The 14360-nt window shown below is 38.1% G+C and overlaps 1 pseudogene; it reads left to right on the top strand.

The window, feature by feature from the left end:
* LOC133075134 (hsc70-interacting protein-like) overlaps window positions 1-14150 on the top strand; it is a 36737-nt pseudogene extending 22587 nt beyond the window's left edge.
* The last annotated feature ends 210 nt before the right edge of the window (window positions 14151-14360 follow it).

Genomic DNA, 14360 nt, shown 5'->3' with positions numbered 1-14360 from the left:
GACCCTCACCAGCACTTAGCATTTTCAGCCTTTGTAATCTTTTTTTTTTCTCAGCCTTTGTAATCTTGATCAGGTTGACAGATATGAACCAAAATCTCACTTTCAATTTTATTTTCATTTCCAGTGGGGTTGAGCATCTCACTTTAATTAGACATTTAAATTTCTTCTGTGCATTGCCTGCTCATTTCCTTTATATACTTATCTATTAAGAGTTTTGTGCTTTTCATACTGACTTTTAAAATTCTTAATATAATTTAAATAATTTATCGTTGGTTATGATCATTGTATATATTTCTTTCTGTCTCTGAGATGTTTTCTACTATTCTGTTAAAAGTAACATTTCTATCAGAATTTTATAATTTTAGTGTATTCAAAATGATCACTGCTTTCTTTTATAGTTTGCTTCTTGATGCTTTCTCAGCCTTGCTCTGTGGTCTCCTACTAATTCTGCGATGCCTGGGTGTCCTTTCAAAAATGTCCTTTGGTTAAAATTGACCAGAGACATTCTCTGTTGCTTTCCAACTAAGAAAACCTTAAAACCACATTATGACTTTATCTGAAAAACAATTAAACTTCAGGCACGAAAATCTTTGCATAATAACACAAAAGGCCTGCTTAATTCCTGAACAAACATATCATCTTTCTTCAAAATTTGAGATCAGGTAGCAGATATAACAACACATGGGTGAGATTCATAGCATATTTATATTTCTGCATTTTATGAACTCATATGCAGACAAAAAAGGTAGTCAGATGGGTAATGGATACTTTTGAAAAAACAAATTAATTATTAAATATAGTGTGAAATGGAGACATTTTCACATTACTTCTCATTATCATGGAACTTTCTGCAGGTTTCTGTGAGTCCTTGCGTTTTGTGAAGCTGACTCTGAGTAAGAAAGATAAGTACAATTAAAAGAGAATACAACAGAATGCAAAAATTTGAGTTATAATTCTCAAGTCACTTCTCAAAATTAGACAAACTAAAACCACTTGCAAAATGATTAGAATAACTGGAAGGAATATAAAAATCTCAGAGGCTTATGAGGACCAGGCTGTTTCATCTATTAAGATTTGCCCTTAGTCATCCAGTCTTAAGAATAATGGTTGTTCTTGGAATCTCTCAAGGGTCAAGAGATGAAACCAAAACAGTTTTTTTCTTTCTTTCTGAGATGGCTAAAAAACATTAAGGAGGCATAAACCATTAATTTAAAGTTACATCTTATCAAAAAGTTCATCTGGCAAACTATGGAAAAATTAGGCAAGGTTTTTAAATAGTTGTGCTCGTAGTCTTGTTGCCTACTGCTAAGTGATGCTAAAGATTGTTATTTTTTTTTCCTGTCACAACAAAATTGGTGCTGTGATAACTGATTCCATGAAACTGAACTTCTCCAATTCCAACTCCAAGACATGTATACAGCCTCTATACACCTAGCAATGATATATATATATATATAGTGTGTGTGTGTGTGTGTGTGTGTGTGTGTGTGTGTGTGTGAAAACATATTTAGCCATGTTTCAGGATTCAGGAGAGTACAAAATATAGTTAGAAGTCTCAAAGTATGCAATTCCTATTTGGCTTTTTCACTGAGTCCCTTTCTAGATTTGTTTGTTCTGATCCAGGTGCCAAAAGGTGCAGATAAACATGATGACATGAGGTAGGAATTTCAGAAACCAAGGAGTAGAATCCAACCATACCTTGGCCTACAGTTTACTTTGTCAAAAGTTCCAGGGATCAAGGGTCAACACTAACTTGCTATTGAAAATTCACCAGCCTTCCTCAGACTCATTTGTACTTTGCTATAACACCTCTTCTATGTGGCTCCTAATGTACTTTGGGTAAAACACAATTGGTGTGCTTAATGCTTTAATTGGTTTTCAGACTAGGTTTTGTTTGTATATGTTTGGGAGTGAATAATCCATAAGGAAGAGCCTTTCTCTTATTGCTTTCATCTTGTTTTCATTTTCTTGATAGAAATTCCTTTGCATAAAGAATGCTCACCTTATAGCCAAATGTCACCTTACCCTCACAAGTGGTAAGAATTCGTAGGAATACTCAATAATAGAGAGCACTTAATGGATGGTACCAATATTTTTCTTTTATAGCCAGTGTACTCACTGTTTATAAATAGAAAAGAAAGAGTAATGTTAATAAAGATGAGAAATAGTCCTCTGCCTAATCCTCCAAATCATTTTATCTGTAATTAATCTGTAGTCAGAACAGGAAGTTGACATAAAGTAAAAAAGGTCGTTCTGACAAGACCTCTTCATTGGGTAAGAGTCTCTTAATTAAAATGTGGCATTTCCGAGTATATGTTGTTTCTAAGTGGTGGGAAATTATGTTAACATGCAGCATTAACTATTTAGGAGACCAAAGGCAAACTGGAAAGAATAGTAAAAACTGGCAAATGTGATGTCCTTGGTTGCACTTACTTTCTTTGTAAATATTCTATCTTTCCACAATACATACTATAGCAAATTTTTAATCTCCATGGGGGAAAGTAAAGCCATTAAAAACTTTTAAACTATTTAATATCAGTTTTTGGTGCTCATATTTTAAGATCTTCTAAAGTAATACACATATTAGATTGCTGGTCTAGATAAATATATTAAATAGATTTTTCATTTTTATTTTACAGTCCACATTTCAGAACAGTGTTATAAACCCCCAGTGGTACTTCAGGTCTGAGTACTTTGCAAAGTAGATATTGGTGCCTCATTACAGCAAACAAACTGACATATGTGTAAGTCATTTCTAACAGGGTTAGGTGGATATATATTTAAGAAAAGAAGGATTTGTTCATTATTTCCTTCCTCATGGTGGAGCACATCAGGCTCTGCAATCAAATAAAACTGTACTGGGACAGCATAAAGTGAAATATTTTTACAATAACTAGGAGAGTAAATATTTGCTTCTTTCTAAAGAAAGAGAAACCACCCATCTTCGGCAACAGTTGTGATAGTGACAGGCATCATTTGTCCTGTTACTCTCAGGAAGTCTTTCTCCCTGTCCTTATCAGCAGGGTAGGCAACAGCAACTAAGTCCCTTTGTGATGGCATAATTTTATGCCCCAGGAAGCTTACGTAATCCAAATACTGCTTTGGAATAACTCCAGAACAAATTGGACTTTTGAGAAGAGTCTGTTAGGAGTAAAGGAAGTGCTTCCCACAACCCTGAAATTGTATGACCCTAATTTTGCCAATAAACCTGCATAATGGCCCGAACGTTGCCGTTGGAGAGGTCCTTACATTGCCTCAGTGGGACTGGAGCTCCTGTTCCACTCTCAGCAGGGAGCAAAGGAGGGTCACTCTTTTCGCTTGTTCCATGCTTGTCCAATTGGTAAATTTAGGGTAAAGGTCCCTGCATTTGTGAGTCTTATGGTGTTATATCTTGCTGTCTGTCATATTGTCAACTTAACAGATCTCTGAAGGCCAGGACTCATCTGTGCTTCCAGTACCCCACTCACTTTTGATGGAAATGTAAACTAATTCAAATTTCCAATTCTCTGCCACCACAAAAGAGAACAAGAAAAATCTCTGTAAACTGGTATGAGCAATTACCAGTATAAGCCATTGTGAAAAGGTAAAAACAAGTGTGTACAGTATATGACTTTGGTGCCAAAAAAAACAAAAAAACAGAAAAATGAAGGGAGGGAGGAAGGAAGAAAGGGATGGAAGGAAAAGCCATAAAATAATGAAAATGATAGGGTAGATGGGAACAAGGAAGGACAGAAATGGTAAGAAGTGTACCACCTTTTTATAGTCTAAGTTTTGAACCATAACAATATTTTATCATGTTTCACATATTCAAAAATGAAATTAAATCAAAAGCAGGAAAAAATAAACCCTAAATCATATATAGAGAGAAATAAATGGACATAACTCCATAGCAAATTCATAACATTGATTATGAAAAAATAAATTAAAAAGAGAACTTCCAGATACAGAACTTAATGTACTATTTCAAGGAAAGAAATAAATCCAAAGAGGTCTTAAAGTTGACTTAGTTTGTTATTAGTGGAAATATTAGTAGTGTAATTCTAAAACTATTATCTGTGTGTGTACATATAGACTAAAGCTAATATGTAAATATAATAATGTCATTAGAGTCTAGGATTTTCACTGTAAGCAAGAGGAGATTCAAATACAAAACTTTAAAAATATCAGTAAGGAAACACTGTACTATTACATTTGACTGGAAATATCTGTATGAACTCATGTTATTTGCAAGATATACATTACCTAAATCTCTATTTGTAACAGAGAAGAACAAACCTGACTCTACATTGGATCTATTCCTCTAGCTCTAACCTTTGTGCTCTGTTGCCTGTGCTGAGTCATGGTGGCTCTGCACGTTTCCTGAAAGAATGTTACCTATAGCCTGAAATACACATAATAGCCCTGTCTCAATGCTCTGCCTCCCAGGCTTGAGCTTTAAAGGTATAACATTCTTCCATTTATATAAAGATAAAAAGTTGCAGAACAGAAAATAACCATTGTCTTGTTGGAGGTTTACAGGACCATTGTGACCAGACCTAAGTGGAGGGCTGCAACAACATAGGATTATCACACCCCCTCTGGTGACTGGCAAGCACCAAGAAGTCTGCAACAACCAGCCACACTCCCCTCCCCTTTTAGTATAAAAGAAGCCTGAATTATAACTCAGGTAAGATGGTTCTCTGGGACACTAATCCACCATCTTCTGAGTCTGCTGGCTTTCCAAAAAAAATCACTATTTCTTGCCCCAACACCTGTCTCTGGATTTATTGAGCTGTCATGCAGCAAGGAGTAGGAGCTTGCACTCAGCAACATGTCTACCTACTGAAAGGATCTACAAGAAATGCCACTTCAGTAACAATGAACACATTACACCCAGAAATTGTTTTCTAAATATCATTCTTCTCGAAATGGTCTAGAGCTCCTTGGGAAAATAGCTGATTCCAGGTGTGGTGCAGAAAAAGTAGGAGAACCTGGAACAGCTTGTAGTTCCAGAAAGCAAGGGACTGCTCAGTGATTAATGGGGTCACACCAAAACGACCCAGGAGCCAGCCTGCAAGAGCTGTCAGCAGCCAAAAATGACTAACAAATGTAAAGGGTATAACAAATATAATACTAAAAATAATTTGTTTACAGTGATACTTTTTTTTTTTAAAGGAAAGAAGGAGATAAAGAGGAAGAAGGAAGCTAGCTAGTAAATGTAGGACAGAATTAGAAAATGACCATTCTTCATTGTAATATTTGGTTTAGGCCAGGATCATCAATGGACACTAAACCCCTGGGTAAGAGAATACTGGGAAATAGATTATCATAGTAGCAAAGTATCATATATCATAGATTGATTGTTGATTACTGAGGGGGAATTGGCAATTAAAAGGTCTGACAGTCATCATTGTAACCCAAGTGTAACAAAAGTAAGGTCACCAACAGTGGGATAACCTAACATTTATGTACCTCCTGATATAAGACATTAAGAAGAATACATCACTTATATAGCATTATTGTAAGAAATGTTTATCCAGTATTAAATCATGAGGAAACCAGCAAACAGTTCCAGAATGTGTGACATTCTATGAGCCGAATGGCTTGGGCTCTTTAAATATTCAAGTTCACTTTAAAAAAAGGCAAAAGAGACAGAAAATTAAATTCAATTGTGAACTTTAATTGAATCTTGGATCAAAAAGAAAGAGCTTTAAAAGATAATACAGGAAAAAACTGGGAAATTTGTGTATGGACTCTACATAGTTTTTGATCCAGCAATTTCACTTGGAGAAATTTATCCTAGAGATATAGTCACAGAAATAGACAAAACTATATAAAACCATTTGCAATAGCAAAAAAAAGGAAGAACCTCAAAGTTCATCAAAATGAGAGTTATTTAATCTAGGTATTATTATATAGTCACTGAAAATCAAAACAAATTTATTCGTACTAAAATGATCAGCTGTCCAAGATAAATATATTGCCAAGCAGGAGGAAAGGCAAGCCCTACGACAGTATTATGTTTTGACACTATTTCTCTTTTAAATAATCTTAACAAATACTGACAAAATTAAAAGCCTATTTATATTATAACATATAATATTTCTACATGGCATGATTTGAGGATGCACTGTCTATAACAGATACTATAGAATTTGGTCTTTTCACAAAGCATGTGTTATTTTATAATCTCTTCAATTTAAATTCCCCCTTCTCCTACTACTCTTGCTAAGAAAATGCGTGCAAAACAAATGCAAAACCCCAAACTGTAACATTTCTAGAATAAAACATGGGAGAAAATCTCTATTACTTCAGTTAAGGCAAATATTTCATAGACATGACATCAAAAGCATGGTCCATTAAAGAAAAACTGATAGACTTCATCAAAATTAATAATATCTGTTCTTCAAAAGGCACTGTTAATAAAATGAAAAAGTCATATACTGGTAGAAAATATTTTAAATCACATATCTGATAAAAGGTATATCTCAAATATATTAACAAAAAATTCTCAAATTTTAATAAGAAAACCACAAAAAAATGGACAAAATTTGAACAATTGTTTCAGCAAATAAGCCTGTGATAATATACTCAACATCACTAGTCACTAAAGAAATGTGAATGAAACCATAATTAGATATCATTAAATATCTATTAAAATGGTTTAAAAAAACCCCTACAATATCAAGTGTTGTTGAGGATGCAGAGCAACCTCCTAAAAAGCAAATCTATACTTATCACATGACCCAGCAACTCTACTCCCAAGTGTAATAAAAATATAAAACTCTATTTATGAACATTTACAATAGCCAAAACAGGAGAAAACCCCAAACATCCCTCAACAAGAGAATGGATTAACAAACTGGCACATCCATATAATGTTACACTGCTCAGCAATAAAAAGGAAAAACAACTGGTCAACACAACATGGGTGAATCTAAAATGCATCCTGGTAAGTGAAAGAAGCTGGATTCAAAAGGGCACATGTTGTATAATTCCATTTATTTGACATTCTTGCAAGGGTACAATCATAAGACCAATTCTTGAGAGGGGATGGAGATGTTAGGAGGATTTGTATAATAAAGAGCATGCGACCTTTATGGGGGTGAAGGAACTATTTTAAATCTCTATTGTGGTGGTGATTATACAGCTGTCTACATTTGTCAAATGTCACAGAGCTAATCACCGAAAACAGTAAATCTTAATACATGCAAATTGAGTGAAAATAAGGACACATTATATCAAATTTTGTTAGTTTTAGCTAAACTGCTTAGAGGGAAATTTATGGGATTAATGCTCATATTTAAAAAAAAGAATTTTCTCTAATCAATGATCTATGCTTCAATTTAAGAAATAAGAAAAAGATAAGCAAATTTAATCTAAAGGAAGCCAAGAACAAAAGTAAGCAAAAAAATCAATGAAATAGAAACAGAAAAGTGATACAGAAAATGAGCTAAGATATAGACCTTCAAGATGGTGGAGGAGTAAGGCATGGAGACCAACTTCCTCCTCACAAATACATCAGAAACACATCTACATGTGGAACAACTCCTACAGAACACCTACTGAACGCTGGCAGAACACCTCAGACCTCCCAAAAGGCAAGAAACTCCCCACGTACCTGGGTAGGGCAAAAGAAAAAAGAAAAAACAGACAAAAAAAATACAGACGGGGCCTGCACCTCTAGGAGAGAGCTATGAAGGAGGGAAAGTTTCCATACACTAGGAAGCCCCTTCACTGCCAGAGAGCGGGGGGTCACAGGGTGGAAGCTTCGGAGCCACAGAGGAGAGCACAGCAAGAGGGGTGCAGAGGGCAAAGCAGAGAGATTCCCGCACAGAGGTTCAGTGCCGACCAGCACTCACCAGCCCAAGAGTCTTGTCTGCTCACCCGCCGGGGTGGGAGGGGGCTGGGAGCTGAGGCTCGGGCTTCGGTCGGATCACAGGGAGAGGACTGGGGTTGGCTGCGTGAATACAGCCTGAAGGGGGCTAGTGCACCACAGCTAGCCGGGAGGGAGTCCGGGAAAAAGTCTGGAGCTGCCAAAGAGACAAGAGACTTTTTCTTCCCTCTTTGTTTCCTGGTGCGCGAGGAGAGGGGATTAAGAGCACCGCTTAAAGGAGCTCCAGAGACGGGCGCAAGCCGCGGCTATCAGCGCGGACCCCAAAGACGGGCATGGGACACTAAGGCTGCTGCTGCTGCCACCAAGAAGCCTGTGTGCAAGCACAGGTCACTCTCCACACCTCTCCTCCCAGGAGCCTGTGCAGCCCGCCACTGCCAGGGTCCCGTGATCCAGGGACAACTTCCCCAGGAGAACACACGGCACGCCTCAGGCTGGTGCAACGTCATGCCAGCCTCTGTCGCCACAGGCTCACCCCACATTCCGTACCCCTCCCTCCCCCCCCCACGCCTGAGAGAGCCAGAGCCCCCAAATCAGCTGCTCCTTTAACTCCGTTGTGTCTGAGGGAAGAACAGACACCCTCAGGCGACCTACACCCAGAGGCAGGGCCAAATCCAAAGCTGAACCCCCGGAGCTGTGCGAACAAAGAAGAGAAAGGGAAATTTCTCCCAGCAGCCTCAGGAGCAGAGCATTAAATCTCCACAAGCAACCTGATGTGCCCTGCATCTCTGGAATACCTGAATAGACAATGAATCATCCCAAAATTGAGGCAGTGGACTTTGGGAACAACTATAGACTTGGGGTTTCCTTTCTGCATCTAATTTGTATCTGGTTTTATGTTTATCTTAGTTTAGTAATTAGAGTTCATTATCATTGGTAGATTTTTTTATTGATTTGGTTGCTCTCTTCCTTTTTTATTTTTTATATATAGATATATATATTTTTTTCTCTTTTTGTGAGTGTGTATGTGTATGCTTCTTTGTCTGATTTTGTCTGTATAGTGTTGCTTTTACCATTTTTCCTAGGGTTCTGTCTGTCCGTTTTCTTTTTTGTTTGTTTGTTTTAGTATAGTTTTTAGCACTTGTTATCATTGGTGGATTTGTTGTTTGGCTTGGTTGTGCTCTTCTTTCTTTCTTTCTTTCTTTTTTTAATTTTTTTTTACTTTTTAATTCTTTTATTTTTAATACTTTTTAAAATGTTTATTTTAATAACTTTATTTTATTTATTTATTTTCTTTCTTTCTTTCTTTTTTTCTCCCTTTTCTTCTGAGGCATGTGGCTGACAGGGTCTTGGGGCTCCAGCCGGGTGTCAGGCCTGTGCCTCTGAGGTGGGAGAGCTGATTCAGGACATTGGTCCAGCAGAGACCTCCCGGCTCCATGTAATATCAAATGGCGAAAGCTCTCCCAGAGATCTCCATCTCAACGCTAAGACCCAGCTCCACTCAATGACCAGCAAGCTACAGTGCTGGACACCCTATGCCAAACAACTAGCAACACAGGAACACAACCCCACCCATTAGCAGAAAGCCTGGCTAAAATCATAACAAGGTCACACACACCCGAAAAAACACCACTGGATGCAGTTCTGCCCACCAGAAAGACAAGATCCACTTCATCCACCAGAACACAGGCACCAGTCCCCTCCACCAGGAAGCCAACACAACCCACTGGGGGCAGACACCAAAAACAACAGGAACTACGAACCTGCAGCCTGCAAAAAGGAGACCCCAAACACAGTAAGTTAAGCAAAATGAGAAGACAGAGAAACACACAGCAGATGAAGGAGCAAGGTAAAAACCCACCAGACCAAACAAATGAAGAGGAAATAGGCAGTCTACCTGAAAAAGAATTCAGAGTAATGATGGTAAAGATGATCCAAAATCTTGGAAATAGAATGGAGAAAATACAAGAAACATTTAAGAAGGACCTAGAAGAACTAAAGAACAAAAGAACAATGATGAACAACACAATAAATTAAATTAAAAATTCTCTAGAAGGAATCAGTAGCAGAATAACTGAGGCAGAAGAACAGATAAGTGACCTGGAAGACAAAATAGTGGAAATAACTACTGCAGAGCAGAATAAAAGAAAAGAATGAAAAGAATTGAGGACAGTCTCAGAGACCTCTGGGACAATATTAAATTAACCAACAGAAGAACTATAGGGGTCCCAGAAGAAGAAGAGAAAAAGAAAGGGACTGAGAAAATATTTGAAGAGATTATAGGTCAAAACTTCCTTATTATGGGAAAGGAAATAGTCAATCAAGTCCAGGAAACACAGATAATCCCATACAGGATAAATCCAAGGAGAAACACGCCAAGACACATACTAATCAAACTATGAAAAATTAAATACAAAGGAAAAATATTAAAAGCAGCAAGGTAAGAACAACAAATAACATATAAGGGAATCCCCATAAGGTTAACAGCTGATCTTTCAGCAGAAACTCTGCAAACCAGAAGCGAGTGGCAGGACATATTTAAAGTGATAAAAGGGAAAAACCTACAACCAAGATTACTCTACCCAGCAAGGATCTCATTCAGATTCGACAGAGAAATCCAAACATTTAAGAAAATGGGAATAGGAACATACATATCGATAATTACCTTAAATGTAAATGGATTAAATACTCCCACCAAACAAGACCCATATATATGCTGTCTACAAGAGACCCACTTCAGACCTAGAGACACATACAGACTGAAAGTGAGGGGATGGAAAAAGATATTCCATGCAAATGGAAATCAAAAGAAAGCTGGAGTAGCAATTCTCATATCAGACAAAATAGACTTTAAAATAAAGACAATTACAAGAGACAAAGAGGACACTACAAAATGATCAAGGGATCAATCCAAGAAAAGATCAACAATTGTAAATATTTATGCACCCAAAATAGGAGCACCTCAATACATAAGGCAAATGCTAACAGCCATAAAAGGGGAAATAGACAGTAACACAATCATAGTAGGGGACTTTAACACCCCACTTTCACCAACGGACAGATCATCCAAAGTGAAAATAAATAGGGAAACACAAGCTTTAAATGGTAAATTAAACAAGGTGGACTTAATTGATATTTATAGGACATTCCATCCAAAAACAACAGAATACACTTTCTTCTCAGTGCTCATGGAACATTCTCAAGGATAAATCATATCTTGGGTCACAAATCAAGCCTTGGTAAATTTAAGAAAATTGAAATCGTATCAAGTATCTTTTCTGACCACAACGCTATGAGACTAGATATCAATTACAGGAAAAAATCTGTAAAAAATACAAACACATGGAGGCTAAACAATACACTACTAAATAACCAAGAGATCACTGAAGAAATCAAAGAGGAAATCAAAAAATACCTAGAAACAAATGACAATGAAAACACGATGACCCAAAACCTCTGGGATGCAGCAATAGCAGTTCTAAGAGGGAAGTTTATAGCAATACAATCCTACCTCTAGAAACAAGAAACATCTCAAATAAACAATCTAACCTTACACCTAAAGCAATTAGAGAAAGAAGAACAAAAAACCCCCAAAGTTAGCAGAAGGAAAGGAATCACAAAGATCAGATCAGAAATAAATGAAAAAGAAATGAAGGAAACAAGAGCAAAGATCAATAAAACTAAAAGCTGGTTCTTTGAGAAGATAAACAAAATTGATAAACCATTAGCCAGACTCATCAGGAAAAAAAGGGAGAAGACTCAAATCAATAGAATTAGAAATGAAAAAGGAGAAGTAACAACTGACACTGCAGAAATACAAAGGATCATGAGAGATTACTACAAGCAACTCTATGCCAATAAAATGGACAACCTGGAAGAAATGGAAAAATTCTTAGAAAAGTACAACCTTCCAAGACTGAACCAGGAAGAAATAGAAAATATCAACAGACCAATCACAAGCACTGAAATTGAGACTGTGATTAAAAATCTTCCAACAAACAAAAGCCCAGAACCAGATGGCTTCACAGGCGAATTCTATCAAATATTTAAAGAAGAGTTAACACCCTATCCTTCTCAAACTCTTCCAAAATATAGCAGAGGGAGGAACACTCCCAAACTCATTCTACGAGGCCACCATCACCCTGATACCAAAACCAGACAAAGATGTCACAAAGAAAGACAACTACAGGCCAATATCACTGATGAACATAGATGCAAAAATCCTCAACAAAATACTAGCAAACAGAGCCCAACAGCACATTAAAAGGATCATACACCATGATCAAGTGGGTTTTATACCAGGAATGCAAGGATTCTTCAATATACGCAAATCAAGCAATGTGATAAACCATATTAACAAACTGAAGGAGAAAAACCATATGATCATCTCAATAGATGCAGAAAAAGCTTTTGACAAAATTCAACACCCATCTATGATAAAAACCATCCAGAAAGTTGGCACAGAGGGAACTTACCACAACATAATAAAGGCCATATATGACAAACCCACAGCCAACATCGTTCTCAATGGTGAAAAACTGAAACCATTTCCTCTAAGATTAGGAACAAGACAAGGTTGTCCACTCTCACCACTATTATTCAACATAGTTTTGGAAGTTTTAGCCACAGCAATCAGAGAAGAAAAAGAAATAAAAGGAATCCAAATCGGAAAAGAAGAAGTAAAGCATTCACTGTTTGCAGATGACATACTATACATAGAGAATCCTAAAGATGCTACCAGAAAACTACTAGAGCTAATCAATGAATTTGGTAAAGTAGCAGGATACAAAATTAATGCACAGAAATCTCTTGCATTCCTATGCACTAATGATGAAAAATCTGAAAGAGAAATTAAGGAAACACTCCCATTTACCACTGCAACAAAAAGAATAAAATCCTGGGAATAAACCTACCTAAGGAGAGCACTGGTTCTGAGTGAATATAAGAATGCGTGCATGGAGAGGCAAGCAACAGCATTAACAGCCACACTTCTAGAAGATTCTAGCCAGTGCGCAGGAAAGCGGTAGAGAGTAGGAATGAACGGGCGAAGGACCCAGGGTCACGAGACCATTGGGTGGGCAGAGCCAGCGGCTGGGGAGGTTCTAGTCTGTTCTGCCTCACAGCAGCCGCCCCCTTTATGTGGTCATGCTGAGCTAGCACCTGGGCCTGGGATTGTGCCACAGCCTCCGCTGCGCCCGCCGCCTCCTGCTGTCTCCCGCCGCCTCCGGACCATAGACCCCCCTCAAAGTGAGCGAGCTTCGAGCCTTCGTGAAAATGTGCAAGCAGGACCCGAGTGTTCTGCACACCGAGGAAATGTGCTTCCTGAGGGAATGGGTGGAGAGCATGGGGGGTAAAATACCACCTGCTACTCGTAAAACTAAATTGGAAGAAAATACCAAGGAAGAAAAAACAGTAAGAACGAGGAGGAAAACATAAAGACAGACGAACCATCAAGTGAGGAAAGTGATCTAGAAATTGACAATGAAGGTGTGATTGAACCAGACCCTGATGCCCCTCAAGAAATGGGAGATGAAAATGTAGAGATAACTGAGGAGATGATGGATCAGGCAAATGATAAAAAAGTGCCTGCCATTGATGCCCTAAATAATGGTGAACTACAGAAAGCCATTGACTTGTTCACAGATGCCATCAAGCTAAATCCTCGTTTGGCCATTCTGTATGCCAAGAGATCAAGTGCCTTCATCAAATTACAGAAGCCAAATGCTGCCTTCCGAGACTGTGACAGAGCTATTGAAATAAATCCTGATTCTGCTCAGCCATACAAGTGGCGAGGGAAAGCACACAGACTTTTGGGCCATTGGGAAGAAGCTGCCCATGATCTTGCCCATGCCTGTAAGCTGGATTATGATGAAGATACTAGTGCAATGCTGAAAGAAGTTCAACCAAGGGCCCAGAAAATTGCTGAACATAGGAGAAAGTATGAGCGAATATGTGAAGAGCGAGAGATCAAAGAAAGAATAGAAAGGGTCAAGAAGGCTAAGGAAGAACATGAGAGAGCCCAGAGGGAGGAAGAAGCCAGATGACAATCAGGAGCTTAGTATGGCTCTTTTCAGGTGGCTTTCCTGGCAGAATGCCTGGTAATTTTCCTGGAGGAATGCCTGGAATAGGAGGGGGCATGCCTGGAATGGCAGGAATGCCTGGGCTCAATGAAATTCTTAGTGATCCAGGGGTTCTTGCAGCCATACAGGATCCAGAAGTTATGGTGGCCTTCCAGGATGTGGCTCAGAACCCGGGAAATATGTCAATATATCAGAGCAACCCAAAGGTTATGAATCTCATCAGTAAATTGTCGGGCAAATTTGGAGGTCAAGCATAATGCCCTTCGGACAAATAAAGCCCCTGCTGAAGGAAAAGCAACTTAGATCACCTAATGGATGTTGCAATAATACAAACTAGTGTACCTCTGACCTTCTCATGAAGAAAGCTGGGGTGCTTTGAAGATAATTCCTACCCCTCTGCCCCAAATGCAGCTGAAACATTTTACAGTGGTTTTCCATTAGGGTATTCATTCAGATAATGTTTTCTT

This window comes from Eubalaena glacialis, chromosome 15, assembly GCF_028564815.1.
Source record: "Eubalaena glacialis isolate mEubGla1 chromosome 15, mEubGla1.1.hap2.+ XY, whole genome shotgun sequence".
NCBI lineage: Eukaryota > Metazoa > Chordata > Mammalia > Artiodactyla > Balaenidae > Eubalaena > Eubalaena glacialis.
Note: the sequence above shows the minus strand (reverse complement) of the source record. Positions and strands in the feature narration are given on the sequence as shown.